At 39.2% G+C, this 26282-nt stretch overlaps 1 pseudogene; it reads left to right on the top strand.

Moving 5' to 3' along the window:
* Window positions 1-4215: 4215 nt before the first annotated feature.
* Window positions 4216-26282, top strand: part of LOC119524509 — a 57608-nt pseudogene continuing 35541 nt past the window's right edge.

Here is a 26282-nt window from a genome sequence, read left to right as displayed (position 1 = left end):
CAGAGAAAGAGGAAAAAAATAGCTTGTAAAAATTACACATGCAAATGATGGATGGAAAATTATTTGAAATGTAGATGACAAAGGATTACTAACTATTTTTATTTTAATGAAACAAGAGGTACAAAAATTGAGCACTTGAAAAATGAGGGATGAATTAAAGCAGGCCATTCACAGGAAATCAAAATGCCTGAGAAACATGAACCGAGTTGTTCACAAACACTAACAGAGAAATATATCAAAGTACCAGTGAAACTATTCAAATTTAAGAACCAAAAATAGCTATTATAGGCTGGGTTGTGTGGAAAAGGAAATGCGTTTACATAATTGAAAAAGAATATTCTTACATCCTTTCAGAGAAGCTGCTTAGCAATAGCTCTAAAACTTTAAATATGTTTAAACTGCAAATCTCACTATTAGAATTTATCTCAAAGAATGAAACATTGTATTGAAAAATACGTCTACTGTTTTTATGTCATTAATGGCAAAAAAGAAAAAATAAAATGACTGCCCATTGATGGTGGAATATAGAATAAGTTATGGTAGGGTCACACCATATAATATTAGGCAGTCATGAGAATGAAAAAGAGCAACCACAGTTGAGAAAGAGAAAGCTCCATCAAGTATTATATATAGAGGAAAGCAAGATGCAGAGTAGAATACATAAAATGAGCCCATTTGTTAAAAGATTAACAAATATCTGAATATATTTGAATGCATGCATATGTATATATGTATGCATAATAGATATGTATAGTTGCATGACTGGGTAGGATTATTTAGATGTGAATTATAAGAGACTGTTCCCTGGATCTTTAATATTAATTATCTTGTGTTCACTTCTGGGACAAAGTACGGGGAGTAGAGCATTAGAACATGCAGAAAAGATGGTGAAGATGGTAGAGTAGGAAGCATCATGAATCGGTCCTTCCACCAAAACAACAATTTAACCGGCAGGAGCTATCTGAATCGGCTACTTTGAAATGCTGCAGGTTAGTGGAACACTTTGCAGCATCCAGGCAAGAGCAGGAGGAAGAGGCTGGTAAATTGAGATTGATGCCAGTGAGTTTCATCCACCCTCCAGTGGCTGCTGTCCCCCTTCCATTAGTCTTGTGGCAGGCAGCAGTGGGAATGGTTTATGGTACGGCCACATCATACACTAATATTAGGTAGTCACTGGAATGAAAGAGAGTTACATCAGCGGAGTAACAGAAACCTCCATGGAGAATAGTTTAAGGAGGAAAGCAAGATGCAAGATAGAATGTATAAAATAAACACATTAGGGTGAATCAATAACAAATACATAAATATATTCAATAGCTGTAGATGTATTCATGGATGCATAAAAGAGTAGATGTGCATGTCTGAGTATCTGTTTATGATTGTTTAGGCACAAATAAGACAGACTACTTACCAGATTTTTAATATGCATTACCTTGCATTCACTTGTGAGAAAGGTACAGAGAGTTGGAGCATACACACGTGCTCTCCTGTCGAGTTATTTACAAGCATGTGCAATTTATAATCTAGTAATTCCCATTTATATAATTCATGAGTTAATATGCATTAAAAATTAGAATAACCAAAATGATAGTGTCATATTTACTGAATTACAGGGAACCGTGATAGACTAAGTGGAAAAGGGCAAATAGCAATGGAGGAGAGTCTAACCTATTTTCGATAAAAGCAAACAAACAGAGATCTACATATATATCTCTACCTGTATTTATGCCTCCCAGAATAGAAAAAGTATGAAAGGATGCACATGTGTCATTAACATTCCCCACCTTGATGAAGAAGGTACAATTTACATGAGGGGGTGGCTCTGCTTATTTCTCTATACATTTATGTTGCTTATATATATTCTAAAAATTGTTGGATATTTTCTAAATAGGAAAAAAATATATTTAATATGGTGTTTGAAGATTTTAATTCTTGGATGAAGAACATAACCACAAATTGTAAAGAAGCCAGATCCAGTGGATTTCCTGCTTCCTATTTGGAGACAATGACCTCTTCTGATCTTACACCTAGAAATGACAGAAAGGAATTCTGTAAGTACTAATGGAGTTATTCCTGAAGTACATTTTGAGAGTGTATGTCTAGAGTTAAGGAAGTAGCTGGACACATTGTGTAATTCACTAAGCAACACATGGGCCGCTACAAGATTCTCTTTCTGTCATAAGGTACCATCACCTTCTTCTCCAATGTGCTGTAATTGAAATCTCACTTTCATACACTCTAGCCCCTTTCACCAGACTGGACATAGAGGAAGTTAACTGAGAAGATGCAGATTTCAAGGAAAAAAGATTTTGGCTCTTTAGGGAGTTGGAAATTATGAGCCAGCTTCTTCTCCCCAGCCTCTGTCCAACTCTGGCTGTACTACATCTGTGTTTCATTGGCTTTCCTTTTTCATGAAGATAGTTTGAAGAATGACCTCATCTCAAAGCCCCTGGTTCCCTCTGCTTCATAACCTATTGCTCATTGGAGATTTCACTATCTCCCTGAGAAATGAAAATAGAACACACTGTGGATGGATGTGATAGTGTCAGCGGCCCTGACCACCCTTCCAGTGTCTCTGAAGGCTTCCCCATGCCATTCTGGGTCTCATCTCTCAGGAATATGGACATTCCCCTGGCATCTCAAGGATTTTCCAGGCCCTGGGACTTGATGCTGTGGGTGTGACAAGGCTTTTCTGCTCATTATTGAATCTGGGTCTGAATTTGCCCATCCCATCCTCACCTTTCACTATATAGGTTGTTGTTCAGTCTAGATTTAGGAAATCTTGGCCTCTGGTTTTCACCTATACTCTCAAGCTGGGATTTTCTCAGTGAATGATCTCAGTATAGGTGAGGTTATAGAAGAGAAAAAATAAAAATGAACAAGGGTCAATGATATGTATAAAACCACTAAGTAAAATCTGCTTAAAAAGGAAAAAAACAAAAAAGAGTTCTCATGCTTTTAAGCAAATCTTTGCAGCAGTTATCCATGATCTACTGGTTCCACTCCTATCCAGTGAAGTGTAACATTCAGTGGAATTTTTCTACATCAACTACCACTTCCACTCAAGAGGAAACAATACTTCATAAACCTAAATTAAATTTCTCCCTGTGAGGCAACTACTGGGCAGGCTGACCAGCTCTTGTTTCTGTACTTCCACCTTCTTGTGTAATTGGTGACAGATTTCTCCCTTTTCTTTTATTTCCCTTTTTACGTTGGCCTCCATGCAACACTGGGCCACCTGATGGTATCATCTAGGATGGCGCTTTTTTTTTTTTTTTCATTATCAAACCATTTTTTTAAATTAAATTCAGTTTTATTGAAATACATTCACACACCATACAATCATCCATGATATACAGTCCACTGTCCACAGCATGATAACATAGTTATGTGTTCATCACCACAATCTATCTCTGAACATTTTCCTTACATCAGGAAGAACCAGAACAAGAATAAAAAATAAAAGTGAAAAAAGAACACCCAAATCATCCCCCCATCCCACCCCATTTGTCCTTTAGTTTTTATCCCCATTCCTCCACTCATCCATACACTAGATAAAGGGGGTGTGATCCACAAGGTCTTCACAATCACACTGTCACCCCTTGTAATCTACATTATTATATAATTGTCTTCAGGAGTCCAGACTGCTGGGTTGGAGTTTGGTAGTTTCAGGTATTTACTTCTAGCTATTCCAATACAGTAAAGCCTAAGAGGTGTTATCTATATAGTGCATAAGAATGTCCACCAGAGTGACCTCTCGACTCCATTTGGAATCTCTCAGCCACTGAAACTATTTCGTCTCATTTTGCATCCCCCTTTTGGTCAAGAAGATACTCTCAGTCCCACGATGCCGGGTCCACATTCATCCCCAAGAGTCATATTCTGCGTTGCCAGGGAGATTTACACCCCTGGGAGTCGGGTCCCACATAGGGGGGAGGGCAGCGAGTTCACCTGTTGAGATGGCTCAGTTAGAGAGAGAGAGGGCCACATCTGAGCAACAAAGAGGTACTCAGGGGGAGAGTCTTAGGCACCATTACATACAAGTTTAGACTCTCCTTTGTGGTAATGAGCTTCATAAGGGCAAGTCCCATGCTCAAGGGCTCAGCACATCAAACCGGATGGCGCTGTTTTAAGTGGGGCCGCTGCCTCTCCAGCATCTCCTCATGGAAGAGGCAGCAGCCGAAGACTTCCTTCACGCAGTACGCTGCATGCGCCATGACTGCCTGCCTGGAGGGGAGCACCCAGCAACAGGCCATGCAGCGGAAGCTGTGCACCCTACTGACAGGCCAGTCTGGGGTCGACGGTGGGGCAGCTCCTTCTTCATCTGCATGGCGGGCTCTGGGGTGCCGGCTTCAGGTTGGTTGGAATCTTACTGGACCTGGACCTTGGACGTTTTTTAGTTCAGTGTTGTAGGCTGCTTGATGCTTTTCTCTTGAGTCACAGTATCTGAAAAGAGAGAGTTATTTTCATGAGCTCTCTAGATCCAGGGTGGACAGCTGTGAACTCAAGTTTCTAATCTCAGGGATACTTGGGGGATTCTCCATCCCTACCATCCTCAAACTCTGTGAAACATCATCATTTCACCTTTTCCAGAGCTTTCCTTCCTTTGTGGACACTATGTGGGCAACTTAATGTCCTGTGCACAATGATACTAACTATAGTATCACCTTATTGCAAACATTTTTACTCTTTGAAAGCACTAATAAATATTGGCATTTTGTTTGCAACTGCAGACTAATCTGCTTTAATACTTTTTGGTATTTATTCTTTTGAATTCTAAATGATTTTTTTCTTTGTAACATAGAAATTACTTTGTACTATTACTTCCTAATAGTGTGTTACTTCTCTAAAAGAAGTAATTTATGAAAGTTATTTTCTTAGCAAATTTAGAGTACAAACATTGAGATGGGAGAAATGGTAATCAATTTTTTTTATTTTGAAATAAATTCAAAGTTACATGAATAGTTGCAAAAACAATACTAGCCCCATACACAGAACTCCATCGTACCCTGACCCCCCTCTGCCCATAGCTCAATCCACCAACTTTAACATGCTGTCTCATCACGATTTCTTTCCCTCCCTCCCTGTCTATCATCCATCATCTATTGCTCTGTCTTCTGAACATATGGAGTTAGCTGCACACATCCTTGAACAAACACTATAATTCACGTATACACTTCCCATGAACAAGAACATGTTTTTATGTAATCCCATTAAGCGCAGCTAAGAAGTACAAGAGATTCAGCAATGATACAAAGCTTACATTCTATATTTTCTTTTCCTTATGTCTCAACTGTGTCCCTTTGAGCCACCTGTCCTCCACCCTCCAATCCCATCCAAGTTCATCCTTAGCATTCAATTGTCATCTAGTTAGACTGTCTTTTTTTTTTTTCCTTTTTTCAGTTGTGGAAACATATATACAGCCTAAATCTTCCCATTCCAGCCCCTCCCTAGACTTCCATTAGTAGGATTAATCACATTTAGAATGTTGTAATGCTCTTTCCCACCATCCATTACTACAGATTTCCCTTCACCTCAAACAGCTACCCTACACTCATTTCTTAACTCCCCATTGCCCCTTCCCCCATTTCTCTTAACCCAAACTCTACCTTTCATCTCTATGGTCATATTCTCTGATAATTTCTTTGTGTTTACTATGGGGCTTAAAATTAACCTCTTAAATCCCTATCAATCTTGTTTTTCTTTGATACCACCTTCACTCCAATAGGGCACATAAACTATGTTCCTATACTCCTTCATTCCCCCACCTTTATATAGTTGTCTAAAATTACATATTTTACATTGAGTTCAAAACCACTGATTTGTCCTTAGAGTTTGTGTATTTTTTATCATGTAGGAAGTAAATAGTGGAGTTACAGTTCAAAAATTATTGACTTCTATTTGTATTCCATTGTGTTTGGAGAATGTTCTTTGAGTATATTCAATTTTTTTTTTTTTTAATTTCTTGAGGCTTGTTTTATGTCCCAGCTTATGGTCCCTTCTGGAGAAAGATCTGTGATCACTAGAGAAAAATTAGTGTCCTGGTGATTTGGGATGTAAGGTACTACGTATGTCTGTTAAAATTCTCTATATCTCTTTCTCCTTTCTTTGTCTCTCTGTTGGTAGGGCTTCCTTTAGAATCTGAAGTAGGGCAGGTCTTTTATTGGCAAAGTCTCTCAGCATTTGTTTGTCTGTGAAAAATTTAAGCTCTCCCTCAAATTTGAAGGAGAGTTTTGCTGGATAAAGTATTCTTGGTTGGAAATTTTTCTCTCTCAGAATTTTAAATATGTCATGCCACTGCCTTCTTGCCTCCATGGTGGCCACTGAGTAGTCCCTACTTAGTCTTATGTTGTTTCCTTTGTATGTGGTGAATTGCTTTTCTCTTGCTGCTTTCAGAACTTGCTCCTTCTCTTCAGTATTTGACAGTCTGATCAGAATATGTCTTGGGGTGGGTTTATTTGGATTTATTCTATTTGGAGTTCGCTTGGCATTTATGCTTTGTGTGTTTATATTGTGTAGAAGGTTTGGGAAGTTTTCCCCCAACAATTTCTTTGAATACTCTTTCTAGACCTTTACTCTTCTCTTCCCCTTCTGGGACACCAATGAGTCTTAAGTTTGGACATTTTATCTATCATATCCCTGAGATCCATTTTGATTTTTTTGATTTTTTTCTTCATTCTTTCTTTTGTTTTTTCATTTTCTGTTCTGTGGGCTTCTAGGACGCTGAGATGTTGTTCAGCTTCCTCTAGTCTTGTATTGTGAATGTCCAGAGTCTTTTTAATTTGGCCAACAGTTTCTTTTCTTTCCATAAGATCTTCTATTTTTTTATTTACTCTTGCAATGTCTTCTTTATGCTCTTCTAGGGTCTTCTTTATGGCACTTATATCCTGGGCCATGGTCCTCTTGATGTCCTTTAAATCCTTTGCCATGTTTTCATTCTTTGATTGTAGTTCTTTGATTAATTGTGTGAGGTACAATGTTTCTTCCAAAATCTTGATTTGTGTGTTTGGAGCTGGATTGTCCATATCATCTGTTTTTATCATATGCATTAAGATTTTCTGTTGTTTTTGGCCTCTTGGCATTTGTTTTGCTTGATAGGGTTCTTTCAAGTTGTAACAAAAAAAAGGATATCGATCTAATTTTTCAGAGACACAGTTTGGTGATGTACACTTTCTCTAACTAACCAGCAGGTGGCATCTGTGAGTCACCTATATCCCTCAAGTCAGTTCTCCCCAACCTTGTTCCCATGGTGTGTGGGGAAATGATTCTTGTGGGTTCAGTTGGAGAACTCAGTTTGGGTGTGTTGCTGGAGCTGTCCGCCCTGAATGTGGGGCGTGTGTACGGGTGGCCAGGGAGGAAGGGCAGCTTTAATATCCAAATCCCCCAGGTTCCTGGAGATTCAAGGTCACTGCAAGAGTCTAAGCCTTCATTTCAGTTCAGCCCCAGACCCTCTCTGTCACTGTCCCACAAACCACCGGACTTGGCGTAGCCACCCTGGGTTCTCCGAGCAGGTCCCCCCTCCCAGCCATAATCCTCCAGGAGCTCTGCCAAGGGAATGCTGTGCTACATCACCAGTGTGCACCATCCCTCAAGGGAAGCCCTGGGCCGCCGGGCTGTGCTGCGGGGCTCTCAGCTCGTTTCAGAATGCAGAATGTCTGAGGCTGTCTTTACTGCAACACCTTGAGGGCTGAGAACAGCTGAGATTTTCTCCACAGAGACAGAGTGAGGGACAGAAAAACTCCCAGGTTTGCCCGTCAGCCAGATATAGCACCCACTCCTCTGGGCTCCCTATCCTACGATTCTCCCAAGGTCAGTTGTCACCAAAAGCCTCTGTCTGCTTGTTGAGGATTCGCTGTCTGTATTGAGCAGTTAATATTAAAACCTCACTTGGAGCTGGGCTGAGAAAGTGCACGGTGCGGCTTCCGTGAGGGAGGGGCTCTCGGCTCTAGGTTCTTGGCTCCCAGCGCGGGTCTGCAGTTTCACTTACAGATTTTATGCTGTGATCTCGGACATTCCTCCCAATTCATGTCAGTGGATGTTGGGTGTACAGTCACGTTTGTCTCCCTGCTGTTATTCCAGGTTATTTACTGGTTTTTTTGTTCATTTATGAATTGTTCTGGGGAAGACTAAGTCTTTTACTTCTTTCTATGCCACTATCTTCCCAGTGGTCAGTAATCAATTTTTAATCTGTTTTTCTCTTTTCAGGGAAGGCTGATAAAAAAGGAATTATGTTTAAAGACAGACAGTAATTTGTATAAATTGCTTTGTTTCTTACAGTTATACCTCTTCTTTTGACCATTTTTAATCAAGCAAGAGTTTCATGTAAAAATTCCTTTCCCCTGAAAAGAAGCTCCTATTAGCATGGACTTATTAGATGATCTCTTTCAGGATCAGATGATGTACCTTCAGAACACACTTGTCATTGCACAATCCTTATATGGTCATGAAGCAAAAACCTCAGAAAACTTATCTGGTTAGGTGTAATTGTCTGCCCAAGGGTTTCTATATGTTTCAGAATAAGATCAGAGAATTCAGAATGAAAGAAAAAGTGGAGACATAAGTTTTGTGCAGGCAGGGGTTGGGTGGAGTCTGAAAATCCATCAAAGTCATAGGATAGAGAGGAGGTGCTACCTTTCAGGAGGATGTTAGAAGAAGGCAACAACCAAGAAGGAAATATGAAGGTGGGCTGGGATACTGGAGGGCAGCAGAAAGGAGAAGTAGAGAAGGGGTGGGGTGGGCTGAGGAAATAGGTCTGGAAAAAGGGTACACAACCAAGAATTACAGCAGACGCTCAGGTTGAGTGAATTAAGAATTAAAATTGTGATAGCGAGGCTATGTTGTTAGGTCCTTGGAAAGAGATGAATAGGAGACAAATGAGAAGGATGTCCCTGGAATGAGGAGGGAGAGGCCTGCAGAAACCTTCTACCTGAGAACAGCAGAGCTCACAAGGACTGGGATTTTGAGATGAATGCATCATACTAGCTCCATCACACCACCCACTCACATAATTAGTTATAAATTTTATTTCCTAAATGCCTCAGAATATGCACTCTCATTAGAAACTATAATAGCAGTGAAGTATCAATCTCCCTTACCACCCTGTTTCTGTCCCACACCCTTCTGTCCCAGTTGCCCACTTCCTTCCTTTACATCTACATTAAGAAGTTAGGTTTCCAAACTCATAACTGATTGACTTTTCTGAGCCTTCTCTGGAAACTCCTCAGACTCAGTAGAATTCTGTATTTGCTTACTCATTTATTCCTTCATTGGTCATTCATATTACACAATTTTATTATTGTCTACCAAGTGTCAAGAAATACTTTCTCTGTGAAGAGCTCAGTGAGCTTTCTCCTCCAACCCCAAATCCTTCATCTTTGCCGTGGCCCAGGATATATCAGATCCCAGAGAAATCAAGGGAAATCTGGACAGGGAAAATGAGAGCTCTCATGGACCAGCTCCCATCAGAGACACTTTTCCTTCCATCCTTACCTAAAACTTTAGAGAAAGGTCTCTTCTTCCCAGATCACCATTTCATCTTGTCATGAATGTGAAAATAAAAGAACATTCTCTGCAAGATTTTATCACTCCTCCCAATTGTAGGTGAATCCCAACCTGTCCTGAGTTGGGGACTCTGCTTTATTACTGAGTTATCTGTCAATCTGTAGTCAAAGTTGCTTTCCCACAGGGAGATCTCAGATTACCAACCTCCCAGAAGAGCAGTTGACATCTGAATGGGTCCCAAGGCTTCCAGTAACACTGTGTGACATCACTATCATAGCTCAGTTCCATGGGGCCAGTTTGAATCTAAACATGGCAACAAGAAAAGCATGGCAACAGTTGAAGTAGCAATTGTTGGTAGGGGGGTAAGATTATGTAATAAAAATGAATTGACTCCTATAGATAGATCAACCAGACAGAAGACCAATAAGGAAATTGAAAACCTAAACAATCTGATAAATGAATTAGATTTAACAGACATATACAGGACATTACATCCCAAATCACCAGGATACACATACTTTTCTAGTGCTCATGGAACTTTCTCCAGAATAGATCATATGCTGGGACATAAAACAAGCCTCAATAAATTTAAAAAGATTGAAATTATTCAAAGCACATTCTCTGACCACAATGGAATACAATTAGAAGTCAATAACCATCAGAGACTTAGAAAATTCACAAATACCTGGAGGTTAAACAACACACTCCTAAACAATCAGTGGGTTAAAGAAGAAATAGCAAGAGAAATTGCTAAATATATAGAGACGAATGAAAATGAGAACACAACATACCAAAACCTATGGGATGAAGCAAAAGCAGTGCTAAGGGGGAAATTTATAGCACTAAACGCATATATTAAAAAGGAAGAAAGAGCCCAAATCAAAGAACTAATGGATCAACTGAAGAAGCTAGAAAATGAACAGCAAACCAATCCTAAACCAAGTACAAGAAAAGAAATAACAAGGATTAAAGCAGAAATAAATGACGTAGAGAACAAAAAAACAATAGAGAGGATAAATATCACCAAAAGTTGGTTCTTTGAGAAGATCAACAAGATTGACAAGCCCCTAGCTAGACTGACAAAATCAAAAAGAGAGAAGACCCATATAAACAAAATAATGAATGAAAAAGGGGACATAACTGCAGATCCTGAAGAAATTAAAAAAATTATAAGAGGATACTATGAACAACTGTATGGCAACAAACTGGATAATGTAGAGGAAATGGACAATTTCCTGGAAACATATGAACAACCTAGACTGACCAGAGAAGAAATAGAAGACCTCAACCAACCCATCACAAGCAAAGAGATCCAATCAGTCATCAAAAATCTTCCCACAAATAAATGCCCAGGGCCAGATGGCTTCACAGGGGAATTCTACCAAACCTTCCAGAAAGAACTGACACCAATCTTACTCAAAGTCCTTCAAAACATTGAAGAAAATGGAACACTACCTAACTCATTTTATGAAGCTAACATCAATTTAATACCAAAACCAGGCAAAGATGCTACAAAAAAGGAAAACTACCGGCCAATCTCCCTAATGAATATAGATGCAAAAATCCTCAACAAAATACTTGCAAATCGAATCCAAAGACACATTAAAAAAATCATACACCATGACCAAGTGGGGTTCATTCCAGGCATGCAAGGATGGTTCAACATAAGAAAATCAATCAATGTATTAAAACACATTAACAAGTCAAAAGGGAAAAATCAATTGATCATCTCAATAGAAGCTGAAAAAGCATTTGACAAAATCCAACATCCCTTTTTGATAAAAACACTTCAAAAGGTAGGAATTGAAGGAAACTTCCTCAACATGATAAAGAGCATATATGAAAAACCCACAGCCAGCATAGTACTCAATGGTGAGAGACTGAAAGCCTTCCCTCTAAGATCAGGAACAAGACAAGGATGCCCGCTGTCACCACTGTTATTCAACATTGTGCTGGAAGTGCTAGCCAGGGCAATCCGGCAAGACAAAGAAATAAAAGGCATCCAAATTGGAAAAGAAGAAGTAAAACTGTCATTATTTGCAGATGATATGATCTTATATCTAGAAAACCCTGAGAAATCGACGATACAGCTACTAGAGCTAATAAACAAATTTAGCAAACTAGCGGGATACAAGGTTAATGCACATAAGTGAGTAATGTTTCTATATGCTAGAAATGAACAAACTGAAGAGACACTCAAGAAAAAGATACCATTTTCAATAGCAACTAAAAAAATCAAGTACCTAGGAATCAACTTAACCAAAGATGTAAAAGACCTATATAAAGAAAACTACATAACTCTACTAAAAGAAATAAAAGAGGACCTTAAAAGATGGAAAAATATTCCATGTTCATGGATAGGAAGACTAAATGTCATTAAGATGTCAATTCTACCCAAACTCATCTACAGATTCAATGCAATCCCAATCAAAATTCCAACAACCTACTTTGCAGACTTGGAAAAGCTAGTTATCAAATTTATTTGGAAAGGGAAGATGCCTCGAATTGCTAAATACACTCTAAAAAAGAAAAACGAAGTGGGAGGACTTACACTCCCTGACTTTGAAGCTTATTATAAAGCCACAGTTGCCAAAACAGCATGGTACTGGCACAAAGATAGACATATAGATCAATGGAATCGAATTGAGAATTCGGAGATAGACCCTCAGATCTATGGCCGACTGATCTTTGATAAGGCCCCCAAAGTCACTGAACTGAGCCATAATGGTCTTTTCAACAAATGGGGCTGGGAGAGTTGGATATCCATATCCAAAAGAATGAAAGAGGACCCCTACCTCACCCCCTACACAAAAATTAACTCAAAATGGACCAAAGATCTCAATATAAAAGAAAGTACCATAAAACTCCTAGAAGATAATGTAGGAAAACATCTTCAAGACCTTGTATTAGGCGGCCACTTCCTAGACTTTACACCCAAAGCACAAGCAACAAAAGAGAAAATAGATAAATGGGAACTCTTCAAGCTTAGAAGTTTCTGCACCTCAAAGGAATTTCTCAAAAAGGTAAAGAGGCAGCCAACTCAATGGGAAAAAATTTTTGGAAACCATGTATCTGACAAAAGACTGATATCTTGCATATATAAAGAAATCCTACAACTCAATGACAATAGTACAGTCTGCCCAATTATAAAATGGGCAAAAGATATGAAAAGACAGTTCTCTGAAGAGGAAATACAAATGGCCAAGAAACACATGAAAAAATGTTCAGCTTCACTAGCTATTAGAGAGATGCAAATTAAGACCACAATGAGATACCATCTCACACCGATTAGAATGGCTGCCATTAAACAAACAGGAAACTACAAATGCTGGAGGGGATGTGGAGAAATTGGAACTCTTATTCATTGTTGGTGGGACTGTATAGTGGTTCAGCCACTCTGGAAGTCAGTCTGGCAGTTCCTTAGGAAACTAGATATAGAGTTACCATTCAATCCAGCGATTGCACTTCTCGGTATATATCCGGAAGATCAGAAAGCAGTGACACGAACAGATATCTGCACGCCAATGTTCATAGCAGCATTATTCACAATTGCCAAAAGATGGAAACAACCCAAATGTCCTTCAACAGATGAGTGGATAAATAAAATGTGGTATATACACACGATGGCATACTACGCGGCAGTAAGAAGGAAAGATCTCGTGAAACATATGACAACATGGATGAACCTTGAAAACATAATGCTAAGCGAAATAAGCCAGGCACAAAAAGAGAAATATTATATGCTACCACTAATGTGAACTTTGAAAAATATAAAACAAATGGCTTATAATGTAGAATGTAGGGGAACTAGCAATACAGAGCAATTAAGGAAGGGGGAACAATAATCCAAGAAGAACAGATAAGCTATTTAACGTTCTGGGGATGCCCAGGAATGACTATGGTCTGTTAATTTCTGATGGATATAGTAGGAGCAAGTTCACAGAAATGTTGCTGTATTAGGTAACTTTCTTGGGGTAAAGTAGGAACATGTTGGAAGTTAAGCAGTTATCTTAGGTTAGTTGTCTTTTTCTTACTCCCTTGTTATGGTCTCTTTGAAATGCTCTTTTATTGTATGTTTGTTTTCTTTTTAACTTTTTTTTTCATACAGTTGATTTAAAAAAGAAGGGAAAGTTAAAAAAAAAACAAAAACAAGGAAAAAAAAAAGATGCAGTGCCCCCTTGAGGAGCCTGTGGAGAATGCAGGGGTATTCGCCTACCCCACCTCCATGGTTGCTAACATGACCACAGACATAGGGGACTGGTGGTTTGATGGGTTGAGCCCTCTACCACAGGTTTTACCCTTGGGAAGACGGTTGCTGCAAAGGAGAGGCTAGGCCTCCCTATGGTTCTGCCTAAGAGCCTCCTCCCGAATGCCTCTTTGTTGCTCAGATGTGGCCCTGTATCTCTAGCTAAGCCAACTTGAAAGGTGAAATCACTGCCCTACCCGCTACGTGGGATCAGACACCCAGGGGAGTGAATCTCCCTGGCAACGTGGAATATGACTCCCGGGGAGGAATGTAGACCTGGCATCGTGGGACGGAGAACATCTTCTTGACCAAAAGGGGGATGTGAAAGGAAATGAAATAAGCTTCAGTGGCAGAGAGAATCCAAAAGGAGCCGAGAGGTCACTCTGGTGGGCACTCTTATGCACACTTTAGACAACCCTTTTTAGGTTCTAAAGAATTGGGGTAGCTGGTGGTGGATACCTGAAACTATCAAACTGCAACCCAGAACCCATGAATCTCGAAGACAGTTGTATAAAAATGTAGCTTATGAGGGGTGACAAGGGGATTGGGAAAGCCATAAGGACCACACTCCACTTTGTCTAGTTTATGGATGGATGAGTAGAAAAATAGGGGAAGGAAACAAACAGACAAAGGTACCCAGTGTTCTTTTTTACTTCAATTGCTCTTTTTCACTCTAATTATTAATCTTGTTATTCTTGTGTGTGTGCTAATGAAGGTGTCAGGGATTGATTTGGGTGATGAATGTACAACTATGTAATGGTACTGTGAACAATCGAAAGTACGATTTGTTTTGTATGACTGCGTGGTATATGAATATATCTCAATAAAATGAAGATTAAAAAAAAAAAAAAAAAAGACATAATGCTGAGCAAAATAAGCCAGGCACAAAAAGAGAGATATTGTATGTTACCACTGATGTGAATTCTGTGAAAAATGTACAGTGTTTTATACTGTAGAATGTAGGGGACCTAGAGATACCAATTAGGGGAGGGGGAATGATAATCTAATAAGAATAGATAAACTATGGAGGGTAATCTCAATGTTATGGGAATGCTCAGGAATGATTATGGTTTGTAAACTTTCTTGGATATAGTAAGATCATGTTGGAAGCAATAGAGTTATTTTAGGTTTTTTTTTCTCTTATTCCTTTGTTTTCTTAGGGGTTGTTAATTTTCTTGGGGTATGGTAGGAACATGTTGGAAGCAATGTAGCTATTTTAGATTATTTGTTTTTCTTCCTCCTCTGTTTGGACATGGTTTATTAATTTTCTTGGGGTATGGTAGGAACATATTGGAAGCAAAGTAGTTATTTTAGGTTATTTGTTTTCCTTAATGCATTGCTTTGTTTGAAATGTTGTGGGGTTTTTTTGGTTGTTGTTTGCCTGTTTGTTTTTAATTTTTTGATAAACAAAGGTAAAAAATTGAAAAAAAATCAGTAGAAAAATGGGAGTAAAAACTAAATGACAAATAGGGTGGGATGGGGGGATGGTTTGGGTATTCTCTTTTCACTTTTATTTTTTATTCTTATTCTGATTCTTTCTGATGTAAGGAAAATGTTCAGAAATAGATTGTGGTGATGAACGCATAACTATATGATCATACTGTGAACAGTTGATTGTATACCATGGATGACTGTATGGTTTGTGAATATATTTCAATAAAACTGAATAAAAAAAAATGAATTGAAAATTTTCCTTGTCTTCAAAGAAGTTACAATCAGTTGTGGGAGAGAGATAGAAGTGCAGGGATTGATAACTAAGCATGATATGGGGTATTTCTTTCTCCCAAACCTCTCATCTGACCATGATTGACTTCTGTCTATTCACACTTGGTCACATAATATCCACTCTGAACCCCTATCAGGTCTCCTTGCCTCTGAGTCTTCACTCAGGCTATTAGCTCTGACTACAAGATTTTCCTTTCCTCTTCTTCCCTCCCCTGGTTCACCCTCCCTTGGTGGCACATGGTGTTGAAAAGAGCTGACTTAGCCTAGCTCCTTGCTCCACCCTTCACTGACCATGTATTCTTGCACATTTCATTTGGCCTCTCCATGCCTCACTTCATTCACCTGCTAAATATAGAGGACTCTATCCATCTCATAGTGTGTTATCATTAGTATGAAATAAGTTAACACATATGAACCAGAACAGTCACTGGTGGATAATAAGACCATGTGGATTCTAGCTCTTACCGTTACACTTCAGGTCACAGTTTGCTTGGTATATCCAGACCAGGTGATTTCCTTGCTTTATGGTTTCAGAGTGCCCCAAATTCAAATTCCATCCTAACCTTCCTTGTAGATCTTGAGAGACAGTCATTTTCAAATATCTGTCCTCTGAATGGACTGCAAGCAAGTTGGAGGAAAATACCAGGACTACCTCATCTTTGCAGTTCCAGAAAGTAAGAAAGTACCTGTTACATGATACTTACCTGATATACATTTGTTGACTAGATGAATGTTGTGCTGGTTTGAATGTATTATGTCCCCCAGAAAAAGCCATATTCTTTGATGCAATCTTGTGGGGCAGACATAATAGTGGGGATTAAGTTGGAACGTTTGGATTAGGTTGTTTGCATGGAGATGTGCCCCACCCAACTGTAGACGATAACTGATGGGATATTTCCATGGAGGTGTGGCCCCACCCATTCAGGGTGGGCCTTGATCAGTGGAGCCATATAAATGAGCTGACTCAAAGAGAAGGAACTCAGTGCAGCTGTGAGTGATGTTTTGAAGAGGAGCAAGCTTGCTAGAGAGGAACGTCCTGGGAAAAAGCCATTTTGAAACCAGAACTTTGGAGCAGATGCCAGCCACATGCCTTCCCAGCTAACAGAGGTTTTCCGGGCACCATTGGCCATCCTCCAGTGAAGGTACCCTATTGCTGATGTGTTACCTTGGACACTTTATGGCCTTAAGACTGTAACTGTGTAGCCAAATAAACCCCCTTTTTATAATAGCCAATCCATCTCTGATGTTTTGCATTCCGTAGCATTAGCAAACTAGAACAAATGTCTTGTGACTTACCAAAAGGGAATTTGCCTCACAGGCATCCAGTTCAGAATGGGACTGTATGATCTGATGTCTGGAGTAGCCATCACTCATCTTTTGACCCTGATATCCAGAAAATGTTATTGTGAAGGTCCTTAGCCCTTGCATGTATTTCCCCTTGGGGCCACTGGAACAGGGGTGGGATGAAGGCCCCACATAAAAGCACTGAACTCAGGACTTCTGTGGTCAACCTGTCATTGAGATTTAGAAATGCACTGCAAAAAAAAAAATCCACTGCTCTCTGCTTGGGCAGACCTCAGTATTTGTTCTGGAGTCCATTTAGAGAAGAAACAGAAAATTGTGGAAAAACATTTGAGGAAGTACTTAAGAAACTTGTGAGTGTTGAGTTAAGTAGAAGCCTGGCAACTAGGAGAAAATAAAATCCCTCACCTGGTGGAGAGCAGCTAGTTTTATAACTTCAAACTATAGAACAGAGATAAGTGAGTTGATACACAACAGAACAAAAGAAGATCCCAGCTTGTTCAGAAACCTAGCACAAATACCCCAGTAATCCACTTTGTCTCTTCAGCATTTTCTGTCACCATGCCACCCTTCACATTGCCCTATGGGTCAGGAGAATACCTTGGGTGTCCTGAAAGTCCTGGGCACATTTCCCACCTCCTAACCTTTCACTTATATTTCCAAATTGGGTTCAAACCTAACTTCCTGTTTAAGCATTCTCTGACCTTAATTTAGAAGAATGTCCCACTCCTTGCTGTGTATTCTATTTCAGTGAAGAAAGGTTTTACACTTGATTGTATTTACTAGTTGTAGCTGATTGCAAAAAATATTCTGTCAGTATACACACTTTTCCAATGTGACTTTGCAGGTCCTTTCATCAAGAGAGAATCCCTCAAATGGATTGTCATTATGAATGCTTTGATCAATGGGGCAATAGAAAACCTGATACAAACCCAGAATTTAAAGGGCTTGTACATTTGGGTGCCCTTTTGCTGCTCTTTGGACCATAAAAATTTATGTAGAAGAGTACAGGCCAGGGTGCTAGATTATGAGAGACCATGTAGAGAGAAGCCCAGCAAACCCTGCAGCTCATTGCAGACACAAGTTAGATTATCTGAACTTGCATCAGACAAGAAGCTACCCAAATTGCCAACTGAGGAATGATAAATGCAGTAAATTATTGTAGCTCTAAATCTCCACATTTTGGGATCATATGCTACACAGCAAAAGATAACTGATTTGCATGTTTTAAATTGGATGTGTTTATCTTCAAACTGAGGGACTTTCTCCTAGTCATTTAATTATCATGAGTTTCTAGCATAAAAAAATTTTCCCCTCATTCTTATCAAGATGACTGTAGCTTTGAACAACCAGCAGAAGCTTTCAGAAACATCTTTCTCAAAGCTCCAGAAAGGAGTTAACAAATTGCTGCAACAGGGTAAGTGCTGAATCAAGAAGACAATTTAAAAGCAGTGGGATCTCATGGTGTGATGGTGTGATGGTGTGCTAGCTGGTCCCTCCTCCATCGTCTCATCAGCATGGTATGGTGCCTGCCAGCACTCCCAGTGTGGTTCCCTGGTCCTGATTTTGGAGGGAGCAGAGTAACCCTAGTGCACATACCGAGAGCATGGATGTCAGGTCCATTGTCTCTAGTGGCAGTCTGAGGGACTGAAAAAGGACACCCTCAGGCTCATCACCCCAGGACTCACCCTATTTGTAAAAGACAGCTCACAGAACTCTCCAACAGAATGTGTGGGTCATCAGCCAAGTGCAAAGGAATATTGGCTGTAGAACATACCGTACAGTACATGGAACCATGAGGAAATTGTTTCCTAGGGAAGAGATGAAATTTATATCCATGGAAATGGGGGAATTCCTAGATAAATGCATGTATGTCCATGACAAGAGGCATGTTCATAAAGGATCAGGATCAAGGAGACCCCTACTCTCTGGCTTCAAGGTATTTTCTAATCTCACTATATGAGTAAACTCTGAAGCAGAGTGCCTCCACAAGCTGCAAAGAGAAAGGCTTTTTCTCTTTTTTCCTTTTTTTAGCTCCTGGAATTCATGGAAAGCTTAATGATAACTCTAGCTAGATGTGAGCTTGAGGAACAAATGCCTTAGAATCTAAATTCCAATGATAACACATTAAAATATCAAGATGTCCATGCTTCATAAAAAATCCAAATATATAGAAAGCAATAGCTCAGGCAAAGAAGAAAATTAAAGCAATAGAAACCATTTATGAGGAGTACCAAACTTGGAATATAGAAGAAAAAGACTTTTTAAAAATGGCCTTAAGTATGCTCAAAGAGCTAAAGGAAACCATGGATAAAAAACTAAAAGAAATTAGGAAAACAGTTGATGAACACAAAGAGAATAGCAATAGAGAGACGGAAATTGTGGAAATGAACAAAACAGAGCTGAAGACCACAGTAACAGGAGTTTAAAATTCCCTAGAGTGATTCAACAGCACATTGGAGCTGGCAGACAGAAAAAAGAAAAATGAACATGAAGATAAGAGAATGGAAATCATCCAGTCTGATGGGCAGAAAGTAATCATGAGTAAAGGAATAGAACCTGAGGAATCTTTGAGACAACATCAAGTTACCAATAGATACATTGTGGGAGTTTGAAAAGGAGGAGAAAGAGGGAAATGGGCAGAGACAATATTCAAAGGAATAATGGCTGCAAATTACCTTAATTTGATTAAGGTTATGAATAAACACATCCAAGATGCTCAATGAACTCCAAACAGGTTAAACCAAAATAGACCCACACAATGGCATATTGTAATGAAAATGTTGAATGCCAAATATATGGAGAGAATTCTGAAAGCTGCAAAAGAGAAGCAATGTGTCATATATAAAGAAGCCTCAATAAAATTAAGTGCTGATTTCTCATAAGAAACCATGGAGTCAAGAAGGCAGTGGGATAATATAGTTAAAGTGTTGAAAGCAAAATATTGCCAACCAAGAATTCTATATCTAAGAAAGTTGTCTTTCAAAAATGAGGGAGAGATTAAAGACATACTATGATAAACAAAAGCCAAGGGAGTTTGTCAACTCTGAACCAGCCCACAAGAGATTGCAATTGTAGATGATTGAAAAGAAAGGACAACAGAGAATAGATCAAATCTGTGTGAACAAATAAAGATTTCCAGTAAGGTTGATGGCATAGTTAATATAAATGATAGCACTGTTGTATTGTTGGTTTGTGATTCCAAGATTTACTCCTTTAGGATCTAAAAGGCAACTTCATAAATGTAATGATAATCTGTGTGTTGGATCCATAATGCATAAACATGTGATTTGCCACAAGAACTACATAATGTTCAAGAGATGGGGTAAAGGAGTATATCTACTTAAGTATACTACTTAAGCTGGTAACAAAGCAAACAAGATAGTTATGGGTTTTGGATGTTAAATTTAATCTTCATGGTCACTATAAAGAAAATATCAGAGAATATGCAGTCACAAAGAGACAGAAATTATAGTACAGGTCACCAGGTGTGTATAACAAGGTGCTACCAAGATGCATTGCGGTAACCCAGGCTCACGGCAAAATATAAACTTACAGTAAATGATCCCTTTATTGCACAAAATAATGTGTCCAGAAAGGGCAAATCTTACCGCTTGCATAGAACAGAGAGTACCATAGAGCAGGGGAAGAAGTCTGCTGAAAACTGCTCTGGGTTGGGGGTCAATAGATGACAGCTTGGCATGCGCCACTTCACTCCAGAGGAGAGAGGCCAATCTAAACTGTTTCAGTGTGGCTTTTATGCACCTGTGGGCGAGGGTACCTGCCACTGAGAAGTCCTTTTCCGATAAGCATTTGGGGCTGCTAGTTCCTGGTTTCTGGGTTTAAGGTCTGGTAGGCCACTTTCATCAGACTTAACATCTTCCCCAGGTTGTGGAATGGTACACAGCAGATAAAGAGGTGGACATACTGGAAGACTTGGTGATGGCTGCTTGACCTCTGTTTGTGACTTTCCCAGGGAAGGAGGTAGGGGTAGATGTGGTCATGGCAATGGCCCCTGAACAGATATCTCTGACTTCTCTTACAGGGGCTGGGGGCAGTAGGAATGGGGAGTTAATTCATAATGGGTTGGGGTTTCAGTTTGGGGTGAAGGGAAAGATCTAGTAATGGAAGTGGGTAAGGGTACCACAATATTCTCAGTATTGTGAATATGATCAATCTCAGTGAATGGTATGCTTGGGAGTTGTTATGGGGAAGTTTTGGTTGTTTTTATATTCCCACAATTAAAATAAAAAGAGCAACTAAGGGGACAGTGACAATTAAATGCAATACATGATCATGGAAGAGATCTAACAAGGATGGAGAAATGTTTCAAAAGGATATTATTGAGACTCCTCCAGGAAAGTAGGTAGAAAGCCAGGAACTGCGTGGACTGGACACCACAGAGCAATCTGACTTTGGGCATACTTCATACAACACTCATGAAAACGTCGAACTGCTGAGATCAGCGAAATCTGTAAGTTTTTGCGGCCAGGGGACCCGCGCCCCTCCCTGCCAGGCTCAGTCCCGTGGGAGGAGGGGCTGTCACCTCCGGGAAGGAGAAGGGAGAACTGCAGTGGCAGCCCTTATCGGAAACTCATTCTACTGATTCAAACTCCAACCATAGATAGACTGAGACCAGACACCAGAGAATCTGAGAGCAGCCAGCCCAGCAGAGAGGAGACAGGCATAGAAAAAAAACAACATGAAAAACTCCAAAATAAAAGTGGAGGATTTTTGGAGTTCTGGTGAACATAGAAAGGGGAAGGGCCCTGAGGCGCATATGCAAATCCCGAAGAAAAGCTGATCTCTCTGCCCTGTGGACCTTTCCTTAATGGCCCTGGTTGCTTTGTCTCTTAGCATTTCAATAACCCATTAGATCTCTGAGGAGGGCCCGTTTTTTTTTGTTGTTTTTTTTTTAATCCTTTTTTCTTTTTCTAAAACAATTACTCTAAGAAGCCCAAAACAGAAAGCTTCAAAGAATTGCTATTTGGGCACCTCAAGTCAAGAGCAGAACTAAGAGAGCTCTGAGACAAAAGGTAATAATCCAGTGGCTGAGAAAATTCACTAAACACCACAACTTCCCAAGAAAAGGGGGGTGTCCGCTCACAGCCATCATCCTGGTGGACAGGAAACACTCCTGCCCATCGCCAGCCCCATAGCCCAGAGCTGCCCCAGACAACCCAGTGTGACGAAGTGCTTCAAATAACAGGCACACACCACAAAACTGGGCGTGGACATGAGCCTTCCCTGCAACCTCAGCTGATTGTCCCAGAGTTGGGAAGGTGGAGCAGTGTGAATTAACAAAGCCCCATTCAGCCATCATTTCAGCAGACTGGGAGCCTCCCTACACAGCCCAGCAGCCCAGAACTGCCCTGGGGGGACGGCACTCACCTGTGACATAGCACAGTCATCCCTCAACAGAGGACCCGGGGTGCACGGCCTGGAAGAGGGGACCACTTGCAAGTCTCAGGAGCCATATGCCAATACCAAGGACTCGTGGGTCAGTGGCAGAGACAAACTGTGGCAGGACTGAACTGAAGGATTAGACTATTGCAGCAGCTTTAAAACTCTAGGATCACCAGGGAGATTTGATTGTTAGAGCCACCCCCACTCCCTGACTGCCCAGAAACACGCCCCATATACAGGGCAGGCAACACCAACTACACACGCAAGCTTGGTACACCAATTAGACCCCACAAGACTCACTCCCCCACTCACCAAAAAGGCTAAGCAGGGGAGAACTGGCTTGTGGAGAACAGGTGGCTCGTGGACGCCACCTGCTGGTTAGTTAGAGAAAGTGTACTCCACGAAGCTGTAGATCTGATAAATTAGAGATAAGGACTTCAATTGGTCTACAAACCCTAAAAGAACCCTATCAAGTTCAGCAAATGCCACGAGGCCAAAAACAACAGAAAATTATAAAGCATATGAAAAAACCAGACGATATGCATAACCCAAGCCCAAGCACCCAAATCAAAAGACCAGAAGAGACACAGCACCTAGAGCAGCTACTCAAAGAACTAAAGATGAACAATGAGACCATAGTACGGGAGATAAAGGAAAAAAGGATATTATTGAGGCCTATGAAAAATTTGAATATTCACTGTAAGCTTTACATAATGTTAAATTTCTTGAACATGACAACTACACTTAAGGTGGTTTCTTAAGTGAATATCCTTGCTCTTAGGAAATACACATGGCAGATTCAGTGTTCAAAGAGCATGATGTATACAAACCATACTCAGGTGTTCAGAAATGGATTGAAAGATAGCTGGATAGATAGAATGGAATTTGTGGCAAAATGTTTAATTTACTAGATTTGAATATCATTTTTGTAACTGCTCCATAAGTTTGTAAGTATTTCAAAATGAAATGTTTTAAAAATCCCAGACTGTCTGCCATAGCTTCTGCCATATTGCCATTTTATAGCAAGTATTTGTTGACTGAATGGAGGAATATATAGGTTTTTGTAAGTGTGAATCTGTGCATAAAATTATTTGCACAAAAGAATTTATTTATGATATTTCTTTAAATAAACTAATCTTTACATCAGAAGTCCATGCCTACAAAATGGTGGAAAACATCCTTATTTCTTTTTATGATATCCTATCACCCCCATAGATCAGCAGTGATACACATGATATAATGAATTTGGAGAAGAACATGTTACAAATTACATCTCACAAATTACAGACTGAGCTGCAGTGCAACAAAAGTGTTAATTTGGGGTCTTGGAATTGTAATCCAAACTGTGTCCCCACTTGGGGATTTCAAGCAAAGATTATTAAAGAAAAAAAAGAGATTGCATAAATGTTTGTAAGGAATTATGATTTGTAGATATTTGGGCCTTTCTAAGTATCCTTCAAGTTAGACAGTTTCCTGACTTCTTTATCTTGTAGTTAGTTCTTGACATCCAGATGCCCTCAGAAACATTTCTGCCTTTGATTTTTCGTACCTTGGCAGTTCCTGATATCTGGCTGAGAGATACATAAGAGCAACCTTCTGTGTGGCCTCCTGACTCCATTTTAAATCTCTTAGCCATGTGTGCTAGTTTGTATATATTACGTCCCCCAGAAAAAGCCACATTCTTAAATGCAATCTTGTGGGAGCAGATGTATTAGTGTTGATTAGGTTGGCATCCTTTGAGTGTTTCCATGAAGATGTGACTCAATCAACTGTGGGCAAGACTTTTGATTGGATAATTTCCATGGAGGCATTACCCCACCCATTCAGGGTGGGTCTGAATTAAATCACTGGAGCCATATAAAACAGCTGACAAACAGAAGGAACTCAGAGCAACTGAGAGTGACAATTTGAAGAGGACCTGCAGCTAAGAGAGGACAAAACACCCCAAGAGCAACATTTTGGAGAATGTCATTTTGAAACACAACCTGGGAGCAAGTGGACACCAGCCATGTGTCTTCTGAGCTAACAGAGGTTTTCTGGACACCAATGACCATCCTCCAGTGAAGGTACCCAATTGTTGATGCCTTACCTCAGACACTTCATGTCCTTAAGACTGTAACTGTGTAACCAAATAAACCTACTTTGTAAAAGCCAATCCATTTCTGGTATTTTGCATTCTGTGAGCATTAGCAAACCAGAACACCATGGCAACTCCAGTTTGCTGGTCAGTGTTTTGCATTGCTTATCAGTATTTTGTGTTAAGCCCTTGGTGCCAGGGAGGTGCATCCCTGGGAGTCATGTTACACATAGGAGGGAAAATTTTGGATTTATCTGCAGATTTCAGTTTAGAATTTGGCCACATTTGAGCAACAAGAAGGTTTTAAGGAAGTGAATCATAGGCATTAGTTACATTGAAGCTTAGCTTTGTTACAAATTTCATAAATTCAAGCTTCAATATTAAGAGTCTGTTACATTAGCATAGCTGGGGGTAGTTGTGGTTGTTATCCTAGAGATAAGACTACAAATAAGAGACACCCTAATAATTATAATAAGTAATAAGATCAGCAAGGTTTGAAATGTGCTATGAATTTAGTCACCTTAAGATTTAAGATTCAGCCATCAATATTTTCAATTATGATATTCTAATTAAAGCTTTGGTTATATAATGTGCCACCAATTATGTCTTGTTAACAAAGACATTTTCTTATTTTGCTTATGCAAACAATTATATTTCCATGAAAATATGAATAGTCAATAAGAGTTTCCCAATTCTAGGGGACCAGGCAGAGAAGAAAAAATAAATGTTTTATGAGTTACAGATAACTTAATGGAAAAGCAAAGAAAATTCCTTGTATTAAAAAATAAATTAAAACATAAGCAATATTTTTTAAAAAGTCCATAATTATTTTTATGAATGCATTGATACAATTTAGTCATAAGTAATTAACTCTTGTTCTACTTGATCTTCTGTTAGCAATTTCGTGAACTTATCAGTTTCCCATTAGATTCTTGGAAACCTTGGGCCAGTCACGTAGTATGGTGTTAAAGTCCTTTCAGCAATATTATTAGAAGACAGTGCCCCAGAGTGTTTGGCACAGTCCTTTTCACAGGTCTCTGAGACAGTGTATTTTTGTTGAAGATGAAGCTCTTTGGCCTATAGCTGATTGCAAATGTTTTCATAAAAACATTAGAATGAAATAAAACTCAGCTGTGAATTACATAAGGTATAAAACATAAAAGACAAAGAATGACTAGGGTTAATTTTTACTATTTTATGAAAGTGAAAGATTTAATGAGAGTTTATAATGTAATGAATATTTTTGTGGCATGCAACATATTTGCAAGAATAACTAAATTATGGCTGGTGACATCATGTTGATGTTTAATATGAGGCAGATTAGCACCAGGATATTTTATGGACAGTGAGGACACTGACAAATCTTTAGAAATTTTATATAATTTCTGGAATATATAAAAATAACATTGTATTTGTAAATACAACTAATGGATGTTCAGAAAATCCATTTTAAATTGACAATATTTCCTACATAATTTATAACATATAAAATAAACCTATTTTTAGCACCCCTTTTTACAAGGTGAAAGAGCAAATTCTTTGTGATTTTCCAGGGGCCCTCTGGAAAAGCCCAAAGACAGTCTGAAATAAAGAGATATTATTTAGCATTTTATTTGAGAAGTCACTATGTTAAAAGATGCCCCTGTTGCTTGCAATAGAGCTATTGTCATTTCTTCCCTGGAGGTACTTCTATTTTTGTATTAATTATCATTAAAAGTGGCAACTGGGGACTCTTTTATAATTTTTTCACATTTTTGGAGAGGTTGTAATTTTAAAGTGATGACTTTTTGAAATTTTTATCCTGATTTTTATCCTGATTCAGAGTTTTTAAATGTTTACCTAGTTAACCAGTTTATTTCAAAAAACAGCTTTTTAGTCAAGTTTATGTTTTTTTTTACCACCTTCCAATGATTAGGTTTAAGTGCATTGATAAATAATGAAGACACTGTCCCTTTAAATGTGTCATCAAAAGATGAAAGACATGAATGAGCATGACTGTCAGAGACAATGGCTTTGTTTAATCCT

This window comes from Choloepus didactylus, assembly GCF_015220235.1.
Source record: "Choloepus didactylus isolate mChoDid1 chromosome 11 unlocalized genomic scaffold, mChoDid1.pri SUPER_11_unloc2, whole genome shotgun sequence".
In the NCBI taxonomy this organism is placed as follows: domain Eukaryota; kingdom Metazoa; phylum Chordata; class Mammalia; order Pilosa; family Megalonychidae; genus Choloepus; species Choloepus didactylus.
This window is presented reverse-complemented; position numbering and strand designations above follow the sequence as displayed.